Source organism: Physeter macrocephalus, chromosome 4 (assembly GCF_002837175.3).
Source record: "Physeter macrocephalus isolate SW-GA chromosome 4, ASM283717v5, whole genome shotgun sequence".
Taxonomy (NCBI): domain Eukaryota; kingdom Metazoa; phylum Chordata; class Mammalia; order Artiodactyla; family Physeteridae; genus Physeter; species Physeter macrocephalus.
The window spans coordinates 134,313,996-134,340,532 of NC_041217.1; the positions used below are offsets into that span (position 1 = coordinate 134,313,996).

The window sequence follows — 26,537 nt, forward strand, 5'->3', positions numbered from 1 at the left end:
TCTGTTCCTCCTATGCTCTAAATGTGAGTTCATAACCCTCTGCTTTTCTCTTTCTCTTGACATCTAAGTTCCAGCTTCAGCATCCACCATGTTGGTGACTCTAAGACTCTCATTTCCTTACCAGAGCTTAGAGTCTGGCACTTACATGGTGCCCAATAAATTCCTTATCTCTCAATGCCAAAGGACATCTACATTTACATAGCCCCTTTCATCAGAAACTAAACCTGTCTAAAATTGAGTTCTTCTTCCCATAGAAATTGACCTTCTCCAAGTCCCCTTCTCTTAGTGGTGCCACCGGCTTCTCAACCAAATTTCAAGTTGGTGGGATTACCTTGGTCAATTTCTCCCCTCTACCTGCTGCTCTATTTTGGCCCATTTCCACACTTGCAAAATGGGATAATAATAGTGCCTCCCTCATAGCACCCAGCATAAGAAGGCAATAAATGCTAGCCATGATTATTGTTTATATTCAGGAACCAGAATCACTATATTTGGTGTGACCAGGAACTTGTCATGATCCTCTGAGGATGGATCCCCACTTAAATTGTGGTTCTTTGTGTGATGACACTGTACACACACTAAGAGGGTTATTATAAAACGTATATTACTCACATAATGAGGCTTTCGGGGAAGATCAGAGTGGCTGTCATACATCCAAAAATGGCTTGAGAGAGGGCAGGGGCAGGAAACTTGATTGGGTTGTTATGGTGGTTGGGGGTGGTGGTGAGGGTTCCCATGCATGATGTAAACTTCCCACTGGTGCCAAAGGAGGGAGTACTGGGCTTTCTTACCAGCTTGCCCAGATGTGGGGAAGAAGATGAAGGAGAGGGAGGATGAGGCTTAGAAGCATCCAAAAAATGGAGTCAGACTTTATTATAAAGCTAGGGGCTTCCCTGGTGGCGCAGTGGTTGAGAATCCACCTGCTGGTGCAGGGCACACAGGTTTGAGCCCTAGTCCGGGAAGATCCCACAAGCCATGGAGCACAACTAAGCCCATGCACCACAACTACTGAGCCTGTGCTCTGGAGCCCATGAGCCACTACTACTGAAGCCCGCGCACCTAGAGTCCGTGCTCTGCAACAAGAGAAGCCACCGCAACGAGAAGCCCACGCACCGCAACGAAGAGTAGCCCCCGCTCGCTGCAACTAGAGAAAGCCCACGCTCAGCAATGAAGACCCAACGCAGCCAAAAATAAATGAATTAATTAATTTAAAAAAATAAAGCTAATAGGGCAGACCTCAGCCAGTCAGCTACCAAACCTTCTCAACTTTTAATTTGAATTCTCTCTAATATGTGCCTCTTCTCTCCCCTCTTATGATCCTGAATGAATGAAGGCTCCAATAACTTTTTCAATTCAAGTAGCACAAAACCTCCTTTCTGGCTTCCCTACCTCTGTTTCTTTGACCTCCTCTTGCCGTCTTTGTCCCAGCCACCTTTTTGCTAATGTAATATCTCAAATGTGAGTTTCCTTAAGTGGTTCCCCATGTAAGTTTTTGAGACATAGTCAGAAAATTCCTTGACACTTTGCTTAAAAAGAGGTGGGGTCTATGTCCCCTTCCCTTGACTAATGAGGTAAAGCAGAAGTGATGCTATCAACTTCCAACACTAGGTCAGTAAAGGCCATGCAGCTCTACCTGGTTTTCTTGGAATGCTTGCCCTGGGAAAGCCAGTCATCATCTATGAAGTCTGGTTCCCTGAGACCACCATGCTATAGAGGCTAAACACAGGGGCTTTGATGTATTTGTTTGGGAGGCTATATACAGGGGCTCCTGTTGATAGCTCCAGCTGAGCTCCCAGCCAGCATCCAGCTCAACTGCAGCCTGAGAATGAGCCATCTTGGACACCCAGACCAACCAAGACTATCGCCTACAGCCTCAGAAGACATCCGACTCAAATGGTAAGACAGATCCCAAACAAAAACTTCTCAGTAAGCCCTTCCCAAAGTTCCGACCCACGACACTCTGAGTAAATTAAATGGTTGCTGTTTTACGGCACTAACTTTAGGGTAGTTTGTTATGCAGTAATAATGACTAGAAAACTTTCATTTTTGGCATTAAAAATTTGGACTGTCAAAGTATAATTTTTTAAGAATATCAACAATTATATATGTGGAATCTAAAAAAGGGGTACAAATGAACTTATCCACAAAACAGAAATAGAGTTCCAGATGTAGAAAACAAACTTATGGTTACCAGGGGGTAAGGGGGAGGGAGGGATAAACTGGGAGATTGGGGTTTATATAACACACTACTATATATAAAATAGATAACCAATAAAGACCTACTGTATAGCACAAGAAACTCTACTCAATACTCTGTAATGACCTATATGGGAAAAGAATCTAAAAAAGAGTGGATATATGTATGTGTATAATTGATTCACTTTGCTGTACACCTGAAACTAACACAACATTGTAAATCAACTATATCCCAATAAAATTATTTTTTTAAAAAGAGTGTCAACAATTATGAAGTGAGTACAAGCACAAAAGTAATCTCAGTTATTAATGAGGAACCAGCAGATTACTAAAAATCATTCACATGTGAGACATGTTTTATGTGCTGAAGGAAGTACGTTGGAATAAGACTGCTTGGTTAAACACAAAACTGGTTAATGTTCTACAAGGCAATAAAACCATAATCTTTGGGGTTATTTTTCGTCCAAACAAAAATCATTTACATCTGTACTGGAAAACAAATCTATAAGTTATTATCTTGCTTCACAGACTCTGGGCCTTAAACAATAGTAAATCATGTGCCAAACATTAGAAAATTAATAATCCTACAGTAGGCCTATTAGATAGTGCTCCAACATGATACTGAAAAAACACACAGCTAAAGTGTTGTCTAAGTTTTCGATAATTTTTCTTACTAGGACCTGCACTAGATCGCACCTTTTCCTAAAAGCTTTTTGAAGGCTGAAAACAACCAAGGCACAAATGGAGGAGTAGGGGAGCTTCCGTCTCTGTGGCAGACAGTGGGAAAGAGACATTAATGGGTGATGATGTTCTAGCACCTTCAAACCACATCATAAAATCACCTGCCTCTTTCTTGTATTGTGGCTGTCATTTAGCTAAATCTGTGGTTTGCAGATATTATATGGGTTAAAAAGCTGACTGAGTATTTTTACTTTGGAAATAATGGAACTCTTAGTAGTGAGGATGATGTTGGGGGAATGGCCTGAATATTGGGTTTTCAGACTCTAATCCTAAAGTCTTTAGCATAGTGTGATATAGTTAATCAAAGTAGGAGATATTTGTACAGAAAAACAGAACAGGCCCTGGACTAGGAGTCCTTTTTACAAGCCACCATTTACTAGCTGAATCACAAAACCTGGTTTCCTGGTCTGCAAAACTGGGTTAACACTACTTATTTTCCTAACTCAGAGACAGTTTTGGAAATGGTACAGCTGTTTTTACAAGAAAAGGATTATTATTATTATTACTACTACTACTATTATTGTTATTACCCAGTTGAGGACACAAATGGGGGAAAGGAGGAAATCCATTCTAGTAGGTTGCTGGGCCTGTCCAAGTAGCTGGCAGAAATTCTTAGTGCAGCTGACTACTACCCATGGAATTGTCTGAGTGAACAGGATGTTTTGACATATATTGACAGGGGCAGCTCAGGAAATCCCCTCTTCACCCCAGCAGTGACTCACGGGGACTCAGAAAAACCAAAAGTGAGCTGGGGGAGTCTCCTGAGCCTTTAACACACTGGATCGAGAGAAGAACTGGTCCTCCAAGGAAGGGAGGAAGTGCTACTGCAGGCTTTTGATTCGCAGAGAATTGGATTAAACCCTGGCTCTGCCACTGTGTGGCCATGAGACAGCAGGAAAGTTTCTTTTCCTCTTTGAGTTTTAGTGTCCTCAACTCTTCTCAACTCTTCTCAACTCTTCTCAATTCTTCTCAACTCAAAGAGTTGGTGGGAAATTTGAAATTGGAGAGAGAAAAAAAAAAATCAGAAGTTCTTCATAGAGTAGGTAATCAAAGAAAACCCCCAATCCCCACTGACAGCAGAAAGGCTAAATACATGGTGATATAGCTACACAATAGAAGATACTCAGCAGTGAAAGGAATAAACTACAGCCATATGCACCAGAGGGGGTGAGTCTCTGTAATATAATAAATGCTAACGTGTGTATGTATATGTGTGTGCATACTGTATATTAAAAGTAGGGAATAAACATTGCAAGAGTCAAGAGAGTTTGGAAAGTGGTTAATTTGGCTGGGGGTAGAGGGAGAAGGAAAGAAGGAGAACACGTGGGTAAACACCAACGTTCTAGTTCTAATGTTTTGTGGCAGGTTCAATAATATTTTAATTTACTATTAACAATGATGATGGGAGTTTACTCACTGCTAACATGATAAGAGTATATCATGAACTAAGGATTACAATTAATTCAGTTTTTGCAACGACAACACAGAACGAGCACTCAATACATACACCTTCCTGTCTCCTGGTCTCCCTCCTAACCTCCTTCTTATTGAAATTTGTATTTTAAGAGCAAAGCATTTTCTTTGATGTATTTGTTTTCTTCACACTGCATACACAGTCCTTTGTCCCACACTTCTTTAATTAAAGCTAGAAATTATTGGTATAGCTATGCTTAATTGCTTCCATCTTTGGTAACTGTTTTAATTATACAGTTGTCTGCTTCTCTTCTCTATAATGTCTTTTCTAACTTCTATTTCTCACTCATGTTTGTAATATAATAAGGGGGGCATGCAATAAGATATTCAAATAATTGAAAAGAAAATGCTATAGTGCAGACAAGCTAAAGCCAAGACCTCAGAGCTGACACATAAGGCCTTTCACAGTCTTGCACCAAACTCAGACTTAACCCTCAATACACATCCCTTCCAGTCAAACCGAAAGACTTGTTGTTCCCCAACACATTGTGACTGTTTACACCTCTATGCTGTACCCTTCTCAAGTGCCTTTAGCACCATTTTTTTTTTCCCCTTGGAAAATTCCTGCTCTTCTTTCAGAACCACACTTAAATGTCACTTTCCCCATGAAGGCTTCCTGAGCACCCCCAGGGAGGTTGTTGCTATCTCTTCTATGCTCCTACATTACTTGAAAAATACCACTACGTTAGCCCTTAACACAGTGATTGTAATTATTTCTTCACACGTAGTTTCCCTACCACTCGAGAGGAGGGACTATACCTCGTTCACCTCAGACGTGTCTGGCGCATTACAGACAAGAAAAGAAAAATGTGTAGGAGTGAGTGAGAGATTGTTATATCAAATATTTCATACGTCCTCTACTCACAGGCAATTCTTCAACTGACTTGGGACTGCTAACAAGATCAAATGTCCAGCCAGGGAGGCTTCTTGGAGAAGGGATTTATCTGGAGCCTTGAACGATCAGGAAGGATCAGAAATATGGAAAAGGGGGTATCTTCTCTGAGGACTCCATCAGTCCCGAGTTGCTGTCTTTCTTGGTCTGCACCCGGAAGACCCATCCCTTTACTGGGAACATAGCTCTCCTGAGTCCCAATAAGGGAGATTACTCTCATGAGAGTTTCACAGGAAACACACAAACACTTGTGGATACAACTTTGGGTGGTCTGGAAACAATTTCCAGAGGGGGAAAGTTGTAAGGTATTTTTGTATTACTCCTATTTGGTGAAATATGTTCCATCTTCTGAAAGTGTCCATTAATGGAAGGGAAGTTGGTGTAACCGAACTCAGACTACAAAGGAGGTCAGTCAGACAGTGAACACTACAGCAGTCCCTGGTAAGTGATATTGTGTGCACATCAGCAAGTACTACAGGCTACCAAGAAAAAATAGTACGGTGTAGTGATTAAAGAAGAGGATTTGGAACTAGAATTGGGCTCAAGTTCAAGTTTCATCTACCCAGTCAAATATCCTTGGACAAGATACTCAACTTTTTTGATGATTTAGTTTGTCACTGATGACACAGTAAGAAAATAACATTTACCTCACAAGATTGTTGTAAGATCAAATGAGTGTAAAAACAAGGAGCATATCAGAAGTGTTCAATAAATGGTAGCAATTACTATTATTTAAACTCTCTGAGTCTGTTTGCTTCGAGAAAGAAAAAAGGTGAGGGGCAGGCAATGTTACCTACCTCCCAGGAGGTAGGTAAATGACGAAGCATTCAGTACAAATATTTAGAATAGTGTTTAGCACATGGCCCAGCATTCAGTGAATATCTGAATCAAGAAGAGAAGAAAGCTTAAAATGAGGAAGTTGATCAAAGATTTTTTAGTATTTTTTTCCAGAGGTGTAATCAGAGACCCTCTTTAACAATCTTAAATAGCTATGAGCCATTTCACCAGGAAAAAAAAAAATCTAATGTATGTATATACTTTAAAATTCTAATAAAATTGTAGTGACCCTCTGAATTCTACTTAAAAAATAGAGTGCTTGGATCCCCAGGTTTAAAATCCTTGGTCTAAATAAAGTTATAAAATGTAGGTCAGAGGAAATGGGAACTACACTGTAGATTTTCTTCTCCTTGGTTTTAAACGAGTGGGTCTATTATTCATTTTTAAAACTCTTGTTAACTGAGGCAGGCAGACTGTTAAGTATAAATTAATAAACTCTCTTGGTGAAAGAAAGAGGAACCAGTGGCAAATATTTAATCTTTTCTCTTCGAAGTTGGAGTGGTTTAATCTCTGCCCTTTTTGAGCATGCTATAGATTTTAATCCCCTTTTGGCCTCTTCTTTTGATTAGCGCTAATGGAATTGTTCCCCCCTTATGTCCTCATTTTCCATTTCTCAACCTGTCTGGACTTTTGCCTCTGAAGGTTAACATCACGATGAAGTAATGTAATCCATCTTTACTAGTTAGACAGATTTATTCAGAGCTCTCTCCCCACAGCTGTCTGTAAGCATGGTGAATCCGACATCCAGGATCGCCCACTGGGGTTGGATACTATATTTATAGTATCTAAGCCCAAAGCTAAGAAGCAAAGAACCCTCAAAATCCCCACAACTTTAGTGAACTTAGTTTCAATTAATTTGCCTCACTTTATAGCACTGGAGTTAGACTTACCAACATTTCTGGGTTGGAGAAAATGTGCAGATTCGTAGATTCACAAACATTAAAGTTTAGAAGGCTGTCTAAGGGACAGCACCATTTCTTATGGAGCTTCCCTGTGGAAAGCTTCTCAACAGAGGCCTGGGTAGCTACTATCAATTAGTTGGAAGTACCTTAGGACCAGAGACCTCTTTGCCATTTCTGGTATTCTAGGGAATGCCTTTGGGGAATATCCTTGTCATCACCTCCACACTTGAGTTCCTCTTTGGAAGGGGACCTCCTAATAGCCTTTCCATGGTGGGGCCATAGAACTTTCTTATACCCAAGAGTCAAAACCGGTCTACTCCATTGGAACTGACTTCCTTCTTGGGGAAAAAAACCACATCTAATCCCTCATCTACTTGACAAACGTTCAGTGAACTGTTTAATTGATTGCTCCACTTACTATTTATTGAGCAGTAACTATATCCTAGGCACGGTGCCAGACACTTGGGGTACTGTGGTGAGCAGGATAGACCCCGGCGCTTATAGAGCTTATATCTCAGCAGGAAAGAGACTTGATGACAACTGTGATTCTTCTGATCTTCAGGCTAAACACTCATAATTTCATAAACACTTGTATGCAGTTCCTTCACCATCCTGCTCAGCCTCCTCTAAATTCGGTCTAATTGGTCTAGGACACTCTCAAAGGTGGGGCTAAACAGAACACCAGGAGGAAGGCAGGCCTTCCTCCTGGTGTTCTGTTTAGCTTGACCTATCATGACTGTCCTGGATTAATTGCTTTTCCCTGTGAGTCTCTGAAGTTCTCATGATTATCAACCTTCCGTCTGAGTCCCCCCAGCTGCCCTACGGGCTAGGGGATGGGGGCAATGCCTAGACAATCTGAATGACCTGGAATAGCTGTCAGTTTCATTGTGATCTTGGGGCACTCCCACTGTAGGGGTTACTTTGAATTGAGACCATGGACTTCTGGATCAAAGAGATCTGGGTGTAAGTCTCAACTCTGTCACTTACTAACTTAAGCAAGCTGGGCTAACTTTATGGGCATGTGACCCGTGCAGTCATGAGGGTAAGGGAAGGGGGAAACCAAGCTCAGAAGGAGTCTGAACTTGGTTTAGTGCTCTGCTGTCACCATATTGAAATTCTTAATAATTTCTCAACATGGGGCCCTGCATTTTTACTTTGCACTAGGCCCCACTAATTATGTAGCTGTAAGCAAGTTATTTAACCTCTCTGAGCTTTCATGTCCTCGCCTAAGACACAGGGATGATGATGATATCTACTCCACAGGTATCTGCGATCTTTACATGAGACAGTGTGTGTACCATGCATAATCCATAGTAAGGGCTACCCCCAACCAGTCTAAGTCAATGGCATTGTTATTTAGAATCTCTCTTCTGAATTTACTATCTATGCTGCTAAAGTGAGCACTTCTAACTTCTATGTGCCCTTAATTACCCTATTTGTACCTCTTCTATTCTTCTAACTTAATAATACCTGCTTGGGAAAAGGGAGTTAACGTGGTTTTTTTGTTTGTTTGTTTGTTTACTGGGCATCTGATTTTTGTGTTTGCAAATACCACTTCTGCGTAGCTTATGCAAAAGGGAATTTTTGGAATGATAACATGACCTCAAAACAAACAAAAATGATACTAAGACTGGAGAATCAGGCTTGGAAATGAGTAGGAACTAAGGCAGCTTCACTCCCAGGCAGAACAGTTCTGAAAAGGGTGGAATACATGAGCTCCTACCATATTCAGTCTGTGTCACTCTGCTGAAGTTTCAAATTCCAGAGGGAGCATGGCCATGACCTACCTTGGTTCACAAGCTCACCCCCAGGCCAGGGAATGGCAGGGTATCTGATTACAGTATGTATCATAGATTGGAGGTGGAGGGGACTCTGCAAAATAAAAATGAGGTGCTAGTAGAAGGGGGACATTGGTTTGGAAAAATAAAAACAGAACAACAAAATTTCCCCAGAATGTCTGCTATGTACCCGTCACGCTGCTAGGGTCTTTTGCATAGTATTCATTTGACATTACATTTACTAGCATGAGGTAGGCACTCTGTAGATATTTGCTGAGTAAGTGAATAATTGGGTGAACTTATTTACCTCTCATACAACTCTTGGAGGTAGGTAACAATAGTTCCATTTTACAGAAGAAGAAACTGAGGCTCCGAGAACAGAGTTTGCTCAAAATCACACAATCTATAAGTGGCAGAGTTGAGATTAAAACCTGATTCTGTTTGATTCCAAAGCTTATTTTTGTGCCACTGCATGCTGCCTGCCTTTCTTGGGGTGTATGTGAGTGACTGTTCTAAACCTCAGGACCTCCTGCAGTGCTGCCCCAAAACACAGGAGCTTGATGCATTATCATTATTGATGGGTTCTAAAAAGTTTATCTGGGCTGGGAAAAGTTCATTTTGTGATTCTCCACTAATTTCAGAAAGGAAGTGGTGCAAACTCTTTAACCTGGGGCAGGATCTTTCAGTCTCTTCAACATTAAAAGGGTATGATAATGGTGTCTCCTACAAGGTTATTGTGTGATAACTGAGAGGATGTTTGTAAAGCCTTTAGCACAGTTCCTACAACAGAAAGCCCTCAGAAATGACACCTTATCTATAGGCTTCAAAAAGTATAGAGAAACAGGAAGAAAGTGCTGGGGAAGGCATCAGCTTTCAGTATCATATTTAATCAAAGTTAAGTCTTAATTTAGATATCTCTTAGAAAGAAAAAGCATTGCCAATTAAGTTGTGATGATGCCTTATGATTTCAAGTTTTTTAAACTTTTATTAATACTGAGAAAATCTCTTGTAGACATAATTAAACATGATTTAGATAATTTTTAATGAAAATCTCTTTTAGACTTCTTTGACATATTTTTTAATCATATATTGCTCTTTTTAAAAAATTTATTGAAGTATAGTTGATTTACAATGTTGTGTTAATTTTTGCTGTACAGCATAGTGATTCAGTTATACATACATATATACATACACACACGTATATATATATATATATATATATATATATATATATATACACATTCTTTTTCATATTCTTTTCCATTATGGTTTATCACAGGATATTGAAGATAGTTCCCTGTGCTACACAGTTGAACCTTGCTGTTTATCCATCCTATATATACTAGTTTGCATCTGCTAACCCCAAACTCCCCATCCGTCCCTCCTCCGCTCCCCCTCAACAACCACAAGTCTGTTCTCTAGGTCTGTGAGTCTGTTACTGTTTCGTAGATAAGTTCACTTGTGTCATGCTTTAGATTCCACTTATAAGTGATATCATATGATATTTGTCTTTCTCTTTCTGACTTACTCCACTTAGATAATCTCTAGGTCCTTCCATGTTGCTGTAAATGGCGTTATGTCACTCGTTTTTATGGCTAAGTAGTATTCCATTGTATATATATATATACCACATCTTCTTTATCCCCTCATCTGTTGATGGACATTTAGGCTGCTTCAGTGTCAACCACATATTGCTCTTGTGTACATGTAAAAAGGAAAATTTAAGCAAAATACAGTGGTTAAGGTATTCGTAAGACTTCACATTCAGAATGGTTTGTGTCTTCTGAAGCACTTTCCTCTCAGCTGTTGATATGTTTTTCCACACAATATTGTCAACTAAGCCACCAAGAGAGTTGGGGAATGCAGCATTTCTTAAAAGAGTGCTACTCTGCTGTCTTGGAAGTTTCTGTCAAGCCACCAGTACCAATTTGCCAATTTTGATGCCGGTGCTATTTTCTTATTCTACTAGGAGGTACAAATAGAAGGTTTCCAGACAACAACTGGAACTCGTATTGGATCCTCCAAAGGACCATAGGTGGTTTGTTGATTAAAAGGTCAATGACTGTGGTTGTCCAGTCATTTTGTCCAGGAATAATAACCAAGTGCCTCCAGGCAGGCAATGCAACTATGCATTGCTGGAGCCTAGTTATCTGACATCATCGATTGTAAGGCGTACCCTGATTTCTGTGATGTTAAATGTTAAATAAGAAGGTCCGTCTTAGAATACATGAAATAGAGCATTAAGAAAGTTCTGGGAATGAGATATCCTCAGACCTTTGTTTTATTCCTTGATTTGTCACAAGTAGCTTGTGACTTCACAACTAGCTTGTGAAGCACAGTTGTGCTTCACAACTGTGAAGCATTTGAAGAGAACTTAGGTATAATATTGTTGAATCCTCTCCCTTCACAGGTAAGAACACTGAAGTGCAGAGAAGGGTTGTGACTTAGATCATACAAGGACACTCTGAGTGGGAAATCCTAACTTCGCTTCCTCTGCCCTGAGCGCTCCACTCCGCTGACTCCTATGAGAAAAGGGTTATTTCAGAAGAGTACATATCATTGGTGATCCAATGTTGTTCTGTCACTAGAAGTGCCACAAGGTTCTCTAATGGGCATCTATTCTGGGCATTTCCAACTGCTTTAGTCTTCTTGGCCTTTAAGTCCCAAATCAAATGTTCTCTCTTCTGCAATGTCTTTTCCAAGAGTCACTCTCAGCTCCCTGTCCCCACCTCCAACTCCCTAGGCAGGTAATTGCTCCAGGTTTTCTGGTTTTACAACACTTACTTCCTGTTCCTCTCATAGAAGTGATCATATTGTTAGATATGAATTTATTTGATTAAAAATTTTTTTTCACATGGAATATTACAAACATACACAAAGTAAAGAGAATAATTTAATGAACCTCGATGTACCCATCATCCGGCCTCCACAATTATCAACATCCTGTCATTCCTGATTTTTCTACACCTCCCTAGCACTCTCTACACTCTAAAAATTTTTTCATTTTATGTAAAATTCACATGTAATGAAATGCACAATTACAAATAGAGAAGCTCATGTAACCCACACCCCTAGCAAGGTTTTGAGCATTTCCATCACCCCAGAGAGTTTTCTCATATCTTCTCACAGCTAGGCTTCCTCCTAACCTTCAACCTTCCACCCATCGGGCAAACGCAGGTACGTTTTTTCTCCATAATAAATTATGATGAATTTCACATAAATGCGATCATACTGTGTATGTTCTTGTATGTCTAGCTTCTTTCTCTCAGCATAATTTCTATGAGATCCATTCATGTCATCGTATGAATCAGTACTTGATTCTCTTTTATGACTAGTATTCCGCTGTACGGATATATGACTGTTTATCCATTCTCATGTTAATGGACATTTGGGTTGTTTCCAGTTTGGGGTATTAATTATAAAGCTTCTGTGAACATTCACGTACAAATCTTTTTTATAAATATGTATTTTTATTTCTCTTGGGTTAATACCTAGGAATGAATTGCTGGGTCAGTGTAGATACATGCTTTTGGAAAATGGTTCTACCATTTTACATTCCCACCAGGAAAACAGGGGAGGTCCTGGTGCTCCACATTATCTCCAGTATTCATGTCAGTCTCTTTTTAATTCCAGCCATTCTAGACGTTATGAAGTGCTATCTCATTGCAGTTTGAATTTGCATTTCCTTGATAGCTAAAGATGTTGAGCACCTTTTCATGGGTTTATTAGCCATTCATGTGTCTTCCCTTATGAAATGTCTGTTTAAGCTTTATGCTCATTTTAAAAATTGGGATTTTTAAAAATTATTGCATTGTAGTCATTCTTTATATAATCTGGATTAAAATCTTTTCTCAGATATGTATATTTCTTCCCACTCTGTGGCTTGCCTATTGATTGTCTTGTGTCTTTTGATGAAGTTTTATTTTATCACACTTTTTTATTTTGTGGTTATTACTTTCTGTGTCCTGTACTATTGGCTTAGATGCCACCTCCGTCACTAGGCTGTGGGTTCCTAGAGGGAAAGAATATAAATATTTTTATCTTGTGCCCCAGTCTCCAGCACAGAGCCTGACCCATGAGTACTGCACTAAGGCTTCTGGAGGTAGGGAGGAAGACATGTATTCTCCTTCCTGTCTGATATCTCTTTGGGGAATCATCCCCGACTCTCACTATTCAGTCCTGCTGGTACAGGTTCAGAAGCTCAGCTTTTCCGAATCCATCCCTAGGAATGCGCACTTGACTAAAAGTGGGCTAATCAAACTTTGTTCAGCATTCTTGCAAGAAATGGGAGCATGGAGATACCCTCACCCTCATCTTCCAAGATTTAGGAGGACATTGTAAGGCTAAAGCAATTGCTAGCCATCTTTGCTACCACACATGCACTGCTCTTAACTTGAATATGAAGTAAACATGGGAATTAAGAAATGAAAAATGGAGAACAAAAGACCCTTAAAGACATCATTTGAATCCCTGGACCCAGGCTTTCCTAAAGTTCATCTCCCTCCTGAACTGCCCAAGTAGATGAGACAATAAATTGCCTTTGGGGGTTCCCTGGTGGCGCAGTGGTTGACAGTCCGCCTGCCGATGCAGGGGAGACGGGTTCGTGCCCCGGTCCGGGAAGATCCCACATGCTGCGGAGCGGCTGGGCCCGTGAGCCATGGCCGCTGAGCCTGTGCGTCCGTAGCCTGCGCTCCACAACAGAGAGAGGCCCGTGTACCGCAAAAAATAAAAATAAAAAAAAATAAAAAAATAAATTGCCTTTTGGTTTATTTGTTGTTTATTTAATCAAGCTTGATTTGTATTTTTATTTCTTACAACCAAAAGTCCTGTTTAGTATACTCCTTAGTGTTACACCTTTGCCTTCAAGTCCCTGTATCATTTCCATAGCTCCAGAGGTCCTTTGGGAGGTGAAGGAGATGGAGTGGAGGCTGATATTTTTAAGTATCTGAAAGTGTATAAACAATAAAACAGGAGTTCTGGTTCTATATATTATGTAGCAGTGTTGAAAGTCACAACTTTTTCATCATGATAAAAACAAAATGAATTACAAGACATATCATAGAAAGACCTGCCACTAATAAGTCTGAGTGTACCCCACTTCCTACTATCATTTTATTTCAACATGTTGTCATCAAACATTTGATCAATAAACGAATAAAAAAAATCCTCAAAGAGAGCAAATTCTCTTTTAGTAGTGAAATGTTTGTCACATAAAAATTTTGAAAATAGAATTTATCATGTAAAATTGATAAAGTAGAGTTGTTCTGGTTAAAGATGTATGTATGTGTGCATATCTGTGTGGTTTATGTGCCTGTGTGTTGTGTTTACGCATCTATGTATGGATGTTTGTTTATGTGTGTGCAGTGTATAAGTGGCTACAAGACTGTGTGTGTATGTATGTGTATTTGTGTGGCTTGTGTATCTGTGTATCTATATCTGTTTGACTCTGTGTCTGTATATTTGTGTCTGTATTTCTGTGCATTATATTGTGGTCTAATTTGCATTTGTGTGTATCTATGTGTGTGTACTGTATGATATATTCGTGTCTATGTATATGTCTGTGTGCTCTTTGTATAAGGTATATATGTCTGCATGTGTGTTTGTATAAATATGTATATGTGTTTATGTGTAAGTCTGTGGGAATGTCTGTGTGGCTATATGGGTGTATGTGTGTGCATGTGTGTGGTTTGGGGTAGCAAGAGGGCAAAGTTACCACTATCCTATTCTGTACTTCGTGCAAATTAGGAAAATTTGCCCTCTCTGCTGGGTCAGAGCAGCCTCGCAGGCCCAGGGTTTGGCTGGCAGAGTGGGGACAGGGTTTCAGCCCCCACCAGCCCCCTCATGTGGTGTCTTGAAGAAGAGAACAACCTGGCAGGGGAGGGGGGCATTGTGGAAAGCCTGGGAGTCCACTCAGCCTCTTCTTTGCTGTGCAGGCACCTTCCGATAGGATCCAGTCTGAAAACTACCCAACCCAATGTTCTTTAATGGTTTCCAAATGCCATGATTCTCGAGAAATGAATGGCAGTGGATACTGCACAGGCTCCGGGGGCCTCCTTCGATTCAGCCCCTGAGGCCTAGAGCATGTATGTCCTAACAGGCCGACTCCCACCCCTCCTTTGGCCTTGTCATCATGTCATGGCCCTGGACTCTCTTCTTCCACCTGTTCCCTCGTTGTAGAAAAACACTCATTGGAGTTTAGGGTTGCACATTGTTGTCATGGTTCATCACATAGTTTGCACTTTTGTCGAAATGACTCATGGCCAAGAGGCTGTGGGGTTGAAACTAGGCAGCGTTAGGGGAGAAGGATGTACGTGGTGTGGAACTGGTTAGGATGGTGAGGTCTGGGAACTGGGGAGTGGATGAGCAGCTCACATATGGAAGACGAAGCTGGTGTTGCAGGGTGAAACCAGTGAGATTATTAGGACTTGCATTCATCCGAAGCCTTACATCCAACATGAGCATCTCTGCCCACTTTAGCTTCTCAGCAGAAGCTGCCTCTTCGCTTTGGCCTGTGGCATCTTTCGAAAGATGACTTCTGGCAAGTTGCTCTGCCTTTGTGAGCCTTCATTCCTGCAGCAGGAATGCCTACTCCCTCAGGTGCATGGCTGGGAGGAATCACTGTGACACTGCATGTGGAAGTGCAGAGCCAGTGCCCAGTAAATGTTAGCACAGTCTTTCCTTTCTCTTTGTACCCAATACCCCCTCTTCTTCTCACCATGGGTTGCCCCTAGCACTTTCTCTGTGCTTTTAGTATAGCAGCCAGCTCTGGCCCAGCACTTAGCAAGTACTCAGTACATGTTTGTTGACTGGAGAGATGAAGGAAGGCAGGAAGGCAGGTAGACAGAGGGCAAGTAATAAAGTAAGATGGAACATTCCCCCATCTTTGGAAATGAGCTACTAGCATCCTTTAGAGAAGAGAGTTGAATAAACTAATGATTTTGTATACAAAATATGGCTCTAGGTGGTGGTCAGGATGGGGAACTTGGCAGCCTTTCTGGTCAGTGGTTTCCCCTTACTGACCATCTGTTGGGTCTCCAGTGAACTATTTCAGTTATTTTCCTCCTGAGAAGACAGTGTGGATTTGGAAGAGAGAGTGTATGCAGTGGCACCTGTTTCTGACAGAGGATCAAGTTTAAGGGAGGCTTAAAGGAGTCTAAGTTGAGAAAGAGAGAAAGGAAGAAAGACAGGAGAAAACAAGTTGGATTAGGAGCGAGGGACCCAGGAGGCAGGTAAAGGCTGTCACCGCCATAATTATGTGCCAATGATATACCCACTATTACAGAGCACTGTGCTAGTTGCCGAGATTATAAAGTAGAAGGCATGGTTCTTACCCTCCAAAGGCTTTCTGATCTAGGGAATGGAATTGGGTAGAAGACTAAGAAGTGTGGAACACTTACTATCTGTTCAGCCCTGGGACACATGTTTTAAGATCTATCTCAAGAAATAAATATTACTTTTCTCCAAGGAAACTACAGAGAGGTTAAGCAACATTCTCCAGGTCCCTCAGCAAACAAATAAGAACTAGGAGGAGAACCCAGGTCTGTCTGCTCTAATGACTTTGCGCTGCTCACAGGACTGTGGGCAAGGCCATCAGTGCAGGCAAGTAAAAAGGAAAATGAACTTTACAAGGTGTCCCAGGGCCAGTGCCGCATGAGTAATACATGATGACTGTTGCAGAAGCTTAGAATACGAGATGTGCTGAGGCCTCAGACAGAAGAGGGAACTTTGCCGAGAAAGTAGGCCCTCAACTAGACACTGAACGCAGACTATGAATCCAACAAGAGAAGGATGGCGGGGGAGGCTTTCCAGGTGGAAGGAGGCATAGTGTGTGCACAGGTGGGAGCTGGGAAAATTCACACCCTCTGGGTTTGCGTTGTGCATTGTGGAGTACTGGAAAGAGCCCAGCCTGCTCCAAACTTACTAACAGTGCAGCCTTAGGCCAGTCACCTAATCTTCCTAAGCCTCAGTTTCCCTCTCTGTACAATGGTTGTGATAGTAGTCACTTTACAAGGTTACTGAAGACCCTTAGGTCTTCAATGCATGTAATGCACCTGGTTCCTCAGAATCACCCATCTCAGTTAGACCTCAGTCTAAACCATGTCCCCTCTCTCATAGGATCCTATGTCTCTTCCTACTTGCAACTGAATCCATATAGATATCGATATAGATATATTGATATATGCTTAACCTCTCTGTACTTTACACACACGCACACACACACACACACACACACATATATACCTGCATGTTTATTTACTGAATGTCTGTTTCGTGACTGTCAGTTCCACGACGACACGGACAATATCTGTTTTTCTCAACACCATCTCTGTATAGAACAGTAGGCACTCAATAAATCTTTGTTAAGTGAGTGAATACATAAATGTCTGAATGAATAAATGAATTCATGAGTAAATGAATAACCACACCTATTTCTGTGCCATGACTCTAAGAGTCTCGGGGAAAATAAGCCTTTTCTCTAGTGAGGGGCAAGTTGTTAATGCAGGAAAAGCATTCAGAGAATGCAGTCAAAGTAGCAGAAGGCCTCCACAGGTCACCAGGGAGAAGGCCAGGTCTCCTGTCTGCCTCCTTGTGTTTCATGAAACAGTCTCTGAGCAGGAAGGAAGTGACACAAACTTCCAGTTCAGCTGGTTCCAGGCTTTCACAACCTAGCTCTTTCTGTCTCGCTTAAGCCTGATGTGCTGCTTCACGGTGTGACTTGTGACCTGTCTACTGGACAATGACTCTGCATGATGCCCACGCTGCCTGGCAGCGACCTTGAGTGGGCATCTAGACTTTCCAATAATTGAGTCTTTTAATCCAATGCAACACAATAACCCTTTATGTCAAGTTAAGGAGGAGGAGCGGGGATAAACAGATTCATTAATAACCACTAGGCATTTGATACGTTCTAGGAGTTCCATGATAGAGGTAAGGACAGGGGGTTGAAGGATACAGAGGAGGAGGCTATATCGCCCTGCCTAAGGTGAAGCAGTGTACACACAGTTGAATAACATTTATAGCTTTCAAAATACGTCTGTATATCATCTCATCTTAGTCTCCCTGTAGCCATGGAAACTATGGAAAGTAGGGATGATATATGCATTATTTGCTCCTAACATATAGGGAACTGAGGCACCTGGGGTTGCTTCACGATATAGATCCTGTTTCAAGGCAGATATGAACTGACTGCCCAGATCTCATGATTATCAGTTTAGGGATCTTTCTTTCTACTGGACCTTACCATCACACACTGGACTTTATATTGGTCAACAGTGTGAGAGTGCCTGCAAAGTCACAATCCCCCTACCCTCAGTAATGTATTTCCAATGCACTTTTGTGATGGGACATCAGAATTTAATAAATCAGAGGTTGGCAAGCTGAGGCCCACTGGGGCACACTGGCCTGTGTATGCTTTTGTAAAGTTGTATCGAAACACAGTCATACCCTCTCGTTTACTTTTATCTATGATTGCTTTGCCCTACAAAGGCAGAGTTGAGTAGTTGCAACAGAAACTGTATGACTCACAAAGTCTAAAATATTTACTATTTGGTCCTTTATAGAAAAAGTTTACCACCTCCTAGAATAAATGAATAGAATGGAAGTAAATGGAAAAAAAATAGATTCATTCATTCACAATAGGCATTTTCTTTCCATTTAAAAGAAAATGAGAATGGGCCACAAAATTACGCCTCTGTCACTTGGCTGGATGACACCGGACAAATCATTTATACTCTCTGGGTCTGTTTCTGCACCTATCACCTTAGAGAGTTGCTGTAGGATTTCCGTGAGGTAAGGTATATGTATCAGTTATGATTAGGTTTGGCCCCATGGACAGAAAACACAAAATTAAAGTGTCTTGCACAAGAGAGCAGCTTCTTTCTTAAAAGTAGAAGTGGGCAGTGGGTGTTCGTCTGGTGCTGCATGGTGTCAGAAACTTAAGCCCTTGCACCCTGGGGCTTTGCTGTGTGTAGCTTTCATTCCTGAAATCCTCTCATGGTCCAAGATGGCTGCTGGTGCTCCAGCCACTGTGCTGTTGCTGCTATTACCACTAATGATAGCATGATGATAAGAAGAAACAAACCTCAGATCAAATACAAAATGCCTAGTGACAGAGATATCTATAAAGACCAGGAAGCAAATCCATATTAATTCACGTTTAGCCAAGATGAGACCTCCTGCCATAGTTCCTAAGGCAACCAGTATATTTCATTTATTCTATTCCGGAGGTACAATGAGGAGGGTCTGGAAGCTGTCTTACATGTATTCAGCATCTAACACTTTACAAAGTATTTCCATATTTATTACCTCACTTACTCATCACAATACTCTGGAAAGGTAAGATGAATAGGTCTTAATATTATCATTCCTGTTGTACATGATGATTCACACAGGTGCCAAGTAACCAGATCCTAGTACCTCCTACATTCCCAAAGAGTCCATGGTTAGATCTCCGGATATTTGTTGGAAATGAGGGTGAACAGTCATGGTGTAGAAGAAAGAAAATGACCCTGTACGGGAGCAAAACTTGCCACCCCAAAATGTCTATTTGGCATGTGAATTATTTACAGCTGAAAACAATCAAGGCCCAAAAAGACTCAGGAAGAAATTCGGATGTCCTCCTTAGCTGCCTAAAGAATGTAGACAGAGGACCTCTTCCAGGAAGACAGCTATAATTGTACTACAGTATGAACTAGGTATGGTAGACTGGGAGGAATCTAGGAAGGTTTTTTTGTTTGGTTTTTTAAAATTCTTCTCTGTGTCCCACTGTCTTAGCACACCCAGCAAACATTTGTTTACCAAACATTTGCTTTTCTATCTTCATGTAAACTGCCTTCCTCCCTTTTGAAGACGTAAACCATTACCCCCAACATCCTTTTTTAGTCTTTAGTGGAAGATGTCTTTACAGAGTTACTCAGTTTTGCTGGGTCTCTCCCATGTACACGTTATTAAACTTTCATCTGATTTTCTCCCGTTCATAATATCAATTTAATTCTTAGACCAGCCAGAAGAACCTAGAAGGATAGAGGAAAATTTCTTCCTCCGGCATCCCCAAACCAGGGCCCCTAGCAGACGCAGCTAATCACGTGGCCTCAGCCCCACTGAGCCACTATCCTCGCCTGTAAGACCAAGATGAGAGCATGTATTTGGGGTTGTTATGAGGATAGCAGAGTGACTATCACGCACATAGCCCATACTCCAGTTCTGTGAAATCAGTTATTACCAAGGCTTACCTCTCATGACCAGTGTGTCCTTCGAAAATCACTTCCTTTTACTGCATCTCAGTCTCCTTTTCTAGGAAAATAAAGAGTTTAGACTTCTTAAACTAATTTCCAAATCTCAGTCCCATCAGCTTGGGAGCCTGTCTTTTTAATAGATATGGCTTATGTTTGAGCTCAGGTTGGAATCATCCCTCCTGTTACTTACTGTGAGTCTCAAAACAAGCTAAAAAACGTTTCGGACTCTTCGCATCTGTAAACTATGGACAAATAGTACCTAACTAACTGGAAAGGAAAGGATCATGAAGATTAAATGACATAGGTGTGTCCAGGACCCACCAGACTGTAACTTCCTTAAAGGCTGGGGTTCATTTCTTTTGTACATTTACAAACTGTGACACCTTTTCAGAGGGTTGTTCACAAAATTAGATGAGAACATTTTCGTAAAGTATCGGGAAGAAGATCTCACGCAAAGTAAGCATTCAATAAATATTATTATTATTGATTTCTTTATTTTAACACCTGTCTGCAAGAGTCTTGGTGTTCAGTGCATGGTTGAGAAGCGAAGTTACAGGATACACATTGGACACGTACCCACCAGCGGCTGAGGGGAGTTTGCGTGGGTGAGTTCCGCAAGAAGAGCCCCCAGAGTAGGCAACTCCCGGCCTGAGAGGACAGAGACCACTTCAGGTCTTTAAAAGCTCGGGGGAGGCGTGAAGAAACGGGAAGAGGCTGCAGTCTACGCCACCCGACAGGCGAGCGCCGCAGGAGGCCACGCCAGGGCGCAGGCGCGCGCCAATCCCGGGCCCGGTTCAAAGGGCCAATCGGGGCGAGTTTTACAGGGGCCGTGGCCGGCGGGGGCGGGGCCGCGCGGAGGGCGGGTCGGACCGCCCAACCGAGGCTTGGTGTGGTTCGCGCGGTTATCGGCAGGGCCCCGCTAGCTAAAATGTAATTTCAGATTGGACAAGTAAGTGACCCTTCTCTCAGTCCCACGTGTGTATCAGGGGCTTTAGCAAAAGCGCAGGCTCGCGGCGCGCACGTTCTCCAACTCGAGAGCGCACCCGGGCCCAAGCCTCCCTCCCCTTTCCCGCAGTCGCTGCCTCCTCTTCCTCCTCTGGCCGCATGAGTCTTGGCTAGCCGTGCGTTGGCCCCGCGAGACCTTGTTGAGTCCCCTGTGTCCACTCCTGGGTGAAGCGTATGGCCACTCAAGAGAAGGGTGGGCCTTTACTGCATCCCCAACGCTGCCTAGGAGATGTCTGGAACCCGGGGTCCCCTGCCATCACTATCCAGTTAACTATGTTAATTTTCTCTCTCCCCCACTTCCCACCGTATTTTAGGACATTTCCCCAGGCATTTTTGAACCTTTTAATTACAATTTGGCTACCTAAGGCATTTTAAGGCCAGTGCTGCTTGTAACTTTTAGCAGCTTGTGGTAATGTTTGAGGTGCAATTTAGTTTAGATGGTATAATGCTCTTTGGCTACAGTTATCCTGGGTAGGAAAGGCCTAGGAGTATCTTTATATTTTTATTAATGTCCTTTCTTTTTAAGATGAACAAGATGCAAAATGGTGAATTTCCCTAATCATTGGCTATTTTCCACTAAAACACTTCTCATGTCTTAACTAATTTCGTCTCTAAATTAAAGAGTCAAGTCATTTCCAAGATAGGGAAGAGCAGTCATTATTAGGTTACTTTTTAAAATAGGATATCAGGAGGGAGAAAGTGATTATGCTTTTGAACTACAAATCAGTAAGAAAGAAGGCAAGCCTTCTCTTAGTTTGTAGCTGGTATATAGATGGTAGAATTCTGTTTTGTTTTGTTTTGCTTGCTTTTCCCCTCTTTCCTATGATCCACCGACTGTATATCCTGAAATTGTACTTTTTAAGTTGCCAGCTGGGTCTTCCAGCCTTTTGACTGCCTCCTGGTCTGGGAATCTCCTGTTAATGAGGTCCTGTGGTTGGCTTTTGACTTGGTGGCCACTGACTGGCTCTTGGAGGGAGCCAGCTGAGGAGGGCCTCCTGATGGGAGGCTCGGAGAACTCTTATTAAGGATGATTGAGGGAACAGAGAGGGTGAGAAGGGCCTGGAGATTGATTTTGACTGGGAGGGAGGTTGGGAGCCTCCCTGCTGGATTTGGAAGTCAAAACATGTGTATTGGGAGAAAGGAATAACCCAGAGGGTGGAGATCTGTGTCTTTCTGGATGAAATTAAGAAGTTTACTGGGAGGAGACTGAGCCTTCTTCCAGGCTGTGTTAATTTTTACTGTGGGCCTTGTCTTTTCCTGGAATCTGGTTCTCTTTCCCTAACCTTTCACTTGGTTCAAATCACAGTCAATTACCAGCTGGTTCTGAAAACAGTTTGAGGTAGTGAACCTTGCCCTTAAGCTCACAGCCAGAGTGGGACCACCCCCCCAACAAAGTATTTGAAATAATTATTTTACCAGAATGTACTACAGAGATTATTCAACCTCTTACCTGCCCATATTTTTATAAGGTGGAATTTAGAGTCAACCCAGCTGATGTAAGAGGCGGTCATCCAAACCAGCTCTTGTGTTCATTTGTTTGTTCACTAATTTGGGAATGTGTTCTTGGCCTGGCATTGTGGTAGGCGCTGGGAAAGCAAGGATGAACAAGACTTGGTCTTTGCTTTCAAGCTTTCATCCAGTCTGATTCTGTCTAGTCTGACAAGGGAGATTATATGATAGTGAGCTTAGTGCTGTAGCAAGGTAGAAGATTCTCCTCTCTAATGGCCTGTATGGGAAAAGAATCTAAAAAAAGAGTGGATAGATGTATATGTAGAACTGATTCACTTTGCTGTACACTTGAAATTAACATAACGTTGTAAATCAACTATACTCCAATAAAAATTAAAAAAAAAAAAAAAGATTCTCAGGAGTTGAGAGAAGTCCAAATGGCCCAGTATAGGCTTTTATTGAAAACTTCTCAGTGGAGATAATACCCAAGTTGAGTTGCAAGGCATCGGTGTGATTGGGTTGGAGAAAGAGGAAAGGGGATTATCTGACTTGGAACAGCATGGGCAAAGCTATGCAAGTCTGGTGCATTGTTGATTAGTATGGGCGGACCGGAAAGGGTAAGGGGAAATCACCAGAAAGGAGGTTCGGGACAGTGAAAAGCCCAGATCAGAGAAGGTCAGGTGAATCAGGTTAAGGGAGTTTGAAATGCATCTGCAGAGCAAGCAGCAGCTATTGAAGTGACACTCTCAGATTTGTATTTTAGAAGGTTAATTCTGGCTGCAGGGTGGAGAATGAATTGGAGTGGTGAAGACTGGAAAGAGGCTATTATAATGCAGGTGAGAGATGGGTTAGTGTAGTAGCGATGTGACTAGAGGAGAGAGATTAGAATAGAATGGTTAGGAATTAATTGCTGATTGAATGTAGGGGATGAAGAAAGGATGTAGCAGTCAAGGTACCACAGGAAAGAAAAGGCATTCCCCACTAGGATATTTTTCAACAGCTTTATTGAGGTATACTTGACATACAGTAAACTGTACATATATAAAGTGTCTAATTTGAGAAGTTTCAATGTATGTATTTATCCATGAAACCATCATTACAATCAAGATAAAGAACATTTCTAATACCTCCAAAGATTGCTTATGCCCCTTTCTAATCCCTCCAAGAACCAGTGAGTTGTTTCTGTCACTCTTTAAACTTTTTTAGGATTTTATCTGTGGGGTCATACAATATGTAACTTTTGTGTGCGGTGGCTTTTCCTTAGCATAATCCTCTTGAGTTTATCCAGGTTATGTGTGCATACATAGTTTTTTTTTTTTTTCTGAGTACAACTATTCCATATTTAGTTTATCCACTAACCCATTGATGGACATTTGGATTATTTGCTGCTTTTTGGCTACTACAAATAAAGCTAGTATTCATATTTGTATAAATGTCTTTGTACGGCCTTCATTTCTATTAGTTAAATACTTAAAAGTGGAACGGCTAGTTCACATGGTAGGTGTATATTTAACTTGTTAAGAAACAGCCAAACCGTATTTCAAAGTGATTCCAGTTGCTCCAACTGGTGTGATCACTCTTTTAAATTTTAGCTATTCTAATAATGTGGAATCCTCTCATCGAGTTCTATTGTGCACTTCCCTAATGACTAATAATTTCAAACTTCTTATCATGTTATTTCCCTGTATATATTTCATATATCTTCTTGGCTGAAGTGTTTATTTCTTTTGTCCACTTTTTAAAAATGGGCTGTTTGTTTCCTTATTGACTTTAAAGAGGTTTTTTATATATTCTCATTAATAAGTTCTTTATCACAGCTGTGATTTGCAAATATTTTATCCCATTTTGTGGCTTATATTTCCATTTTCTTAGCAGTGTCTTTTGAAAAGCAGAGTTCTTAATTTTGCTGAAGTCTAATTTATCTGAGTACAACTATTCCATATTTAGTTTATCCACTAACCCATTGATGGACATTTGGATTATTTGCTGCTTTTTGGCTACTACAAATAAAGCTAGTATTCATATTTGTATAAATGTCTTTGTACGGCCTTCATTTCTATTAGTTAAATACTTAAAAGTGGAACGGCTAGTTCACATGGTAGGTGTATATTTAACTTGTTAAGAAACAGCCAAACCGTATTTCAAAGTGATTCCAGTTGCTCCAACTGGTGTGATCACTCTTTTAAATTTTAGCTATTCTAATAATGTGGAATCCTCTCATCGAGTTCTATTGTGCACTTCCCTAATGACTAATAATTTCAAACTTCTTATCATGTTATTTCCCTGTATATATTTCATATATCTTCTTGGCTGAAGTGTTTATTTCTTTTGTCCACTTTTTAAAAATGGGCTGTTTGTTTCCTTATTGACTTTAAAGAGGTTTTTTATATATTCTCATTAATAAGTTCTTTATCACAGCTGTGATTTGCAAATATTTTATCCCATTTTGTGGCTTATATTTCCATTTTCTTAGCAGTGTCTTTTGAAAAGCAGAGTTCTTAATTTTGCTGAAGTCTAATTTATCAATTTGTAATTTTGATAATGTCTATTTTATCAATTTATTCCTTTATGGATCATGGTTTTGGTATCTTAGAAATCATGCCTAGCCTGAGATCTCAAATATTTTCTCCTATTTTTCTTTTAAGAAGCTTTACTGTTTTTTATTTTACATTAAATCCAGGATCCATTTCATGTTAACCTGTAGGACCAGATGTGGACAAAGTTTATTTTTTTCATATGGTATCAGTTGTTCCAGCACCATTTGCTTAAAAATCTATCCTTTCTCCATTGACTTGTCTTTGTACCTTTGATCAGAATCAATTTATGATGTGTATATGTGGGCCCATTTTTGGATGTTTTATTTTGTTCCATTGATTTCTTTGTCTGTTTTAATGCTAGTACCACTTAGTTTTGATGACTGTAGCTTTGCAATAAGTATTAAAGTCAGGTAGTATAAGTCCTTCAACTTTGTTCTTTTTAAAAGTTATATTGGTTATTCTGCATCTGTTACATTTCCATATCAATTTTACAGTCATTTTGTCAGATTCAAAATAAAGGCCTGTTTAGATTTGAATTGGAACGTCATTTAATTTATACATTAATTTGGGGAGAGAATTGACTTCTTAAATATTGAGTTTTCTGACCCATGGACACAGTATATCTGTTCATTTATTTAGGTCTTCCTTAATTTCTCTCAGCAGTGTCTTTTAGCTTTCAGTAGATGGGTCTTTGTCAGGTTATCTGTAGGTATTTCACATTTTTTGACGCTATTGTAAACAGTATTGTCTTCTTAGATTTCAACTTTCAGTTGTTTGTTACTACTTGTATATTGATCATGTATCCTGCCATTTTGCTAACTGACTTATTAGTTCTAATAGCTTTTTTGTGGGTACCATCAGATTCTTTATGTGATCATGTTATCTGTGAATAAAGACAGTTTTACTTCTTCCTTTCAATGAGGATGTCTTTTATTTTTCTTGCTATAGTGCGCTGGCTAGAATCTCCACTCAGTGTTGTGTAGAAGTGATGAGAGCAAATGTCTTGCCTTGTTCCTGAGCTTAGGGAAAAGCATTCATATCTTCAGCATTATGATTTATGATGTTAGTTGTATATTTTTTGTAGAAGCTCTTTATCAGGTTTAGGAAGTTCCATTCTATTCCATCTTTGCTGAAAGGATTTTTTTTTTCTTTTTCTTTTTTTTTTTTTTTAACATCTTTATTGGAGTATAACTGTTTTACAATAGTGTGCTAGTTTCTACTTTACAACAAAGTGTATCAGTTATACATATACATACGTCTCCATATCTCTTCCCTCTTGCGTCTCCCTCCCTCCCACCCTCCCTGTCCCACCCATCTCGGTGGTCACAAAGCACAGAGGTGATCTCCCTGTGCTATGCGGCAGCTTCCCACTAGCTATCTAATTTACATTTGGTAGTGTATATATGTCCCTGCCACTCAGTTTTCTGAGTGGCATTCAGTTTTCTGGTAGCATCCTTAGGATTCTCTATGTATAGTATCATGTCATCTGCAAA

General features: G+C 40.7%; 1 protein-coding gene across 1 annotated transcript in view; it reads left to right on the top strand.

The window, feature by feature from the left end:
* The first annotated feature begins 20,894 nt into the window (after positions 1-20,894).
* The window catches only part of FGGY (FGGY carbohydrate kinase domain containing), a 417,095-nt gene continuing 411,452 nt past the window's right edge, over positions 20,895-26,537 (top strand). The window contains exon 1 of the mRNA XM_055083910.1: positions 20,895-21,002. The gene's annotated coding sequence lies outside the window, so the exon portion shown is untranslated. The remainder of the gene's footprint in view (positions 21,003-26,537) is intronic.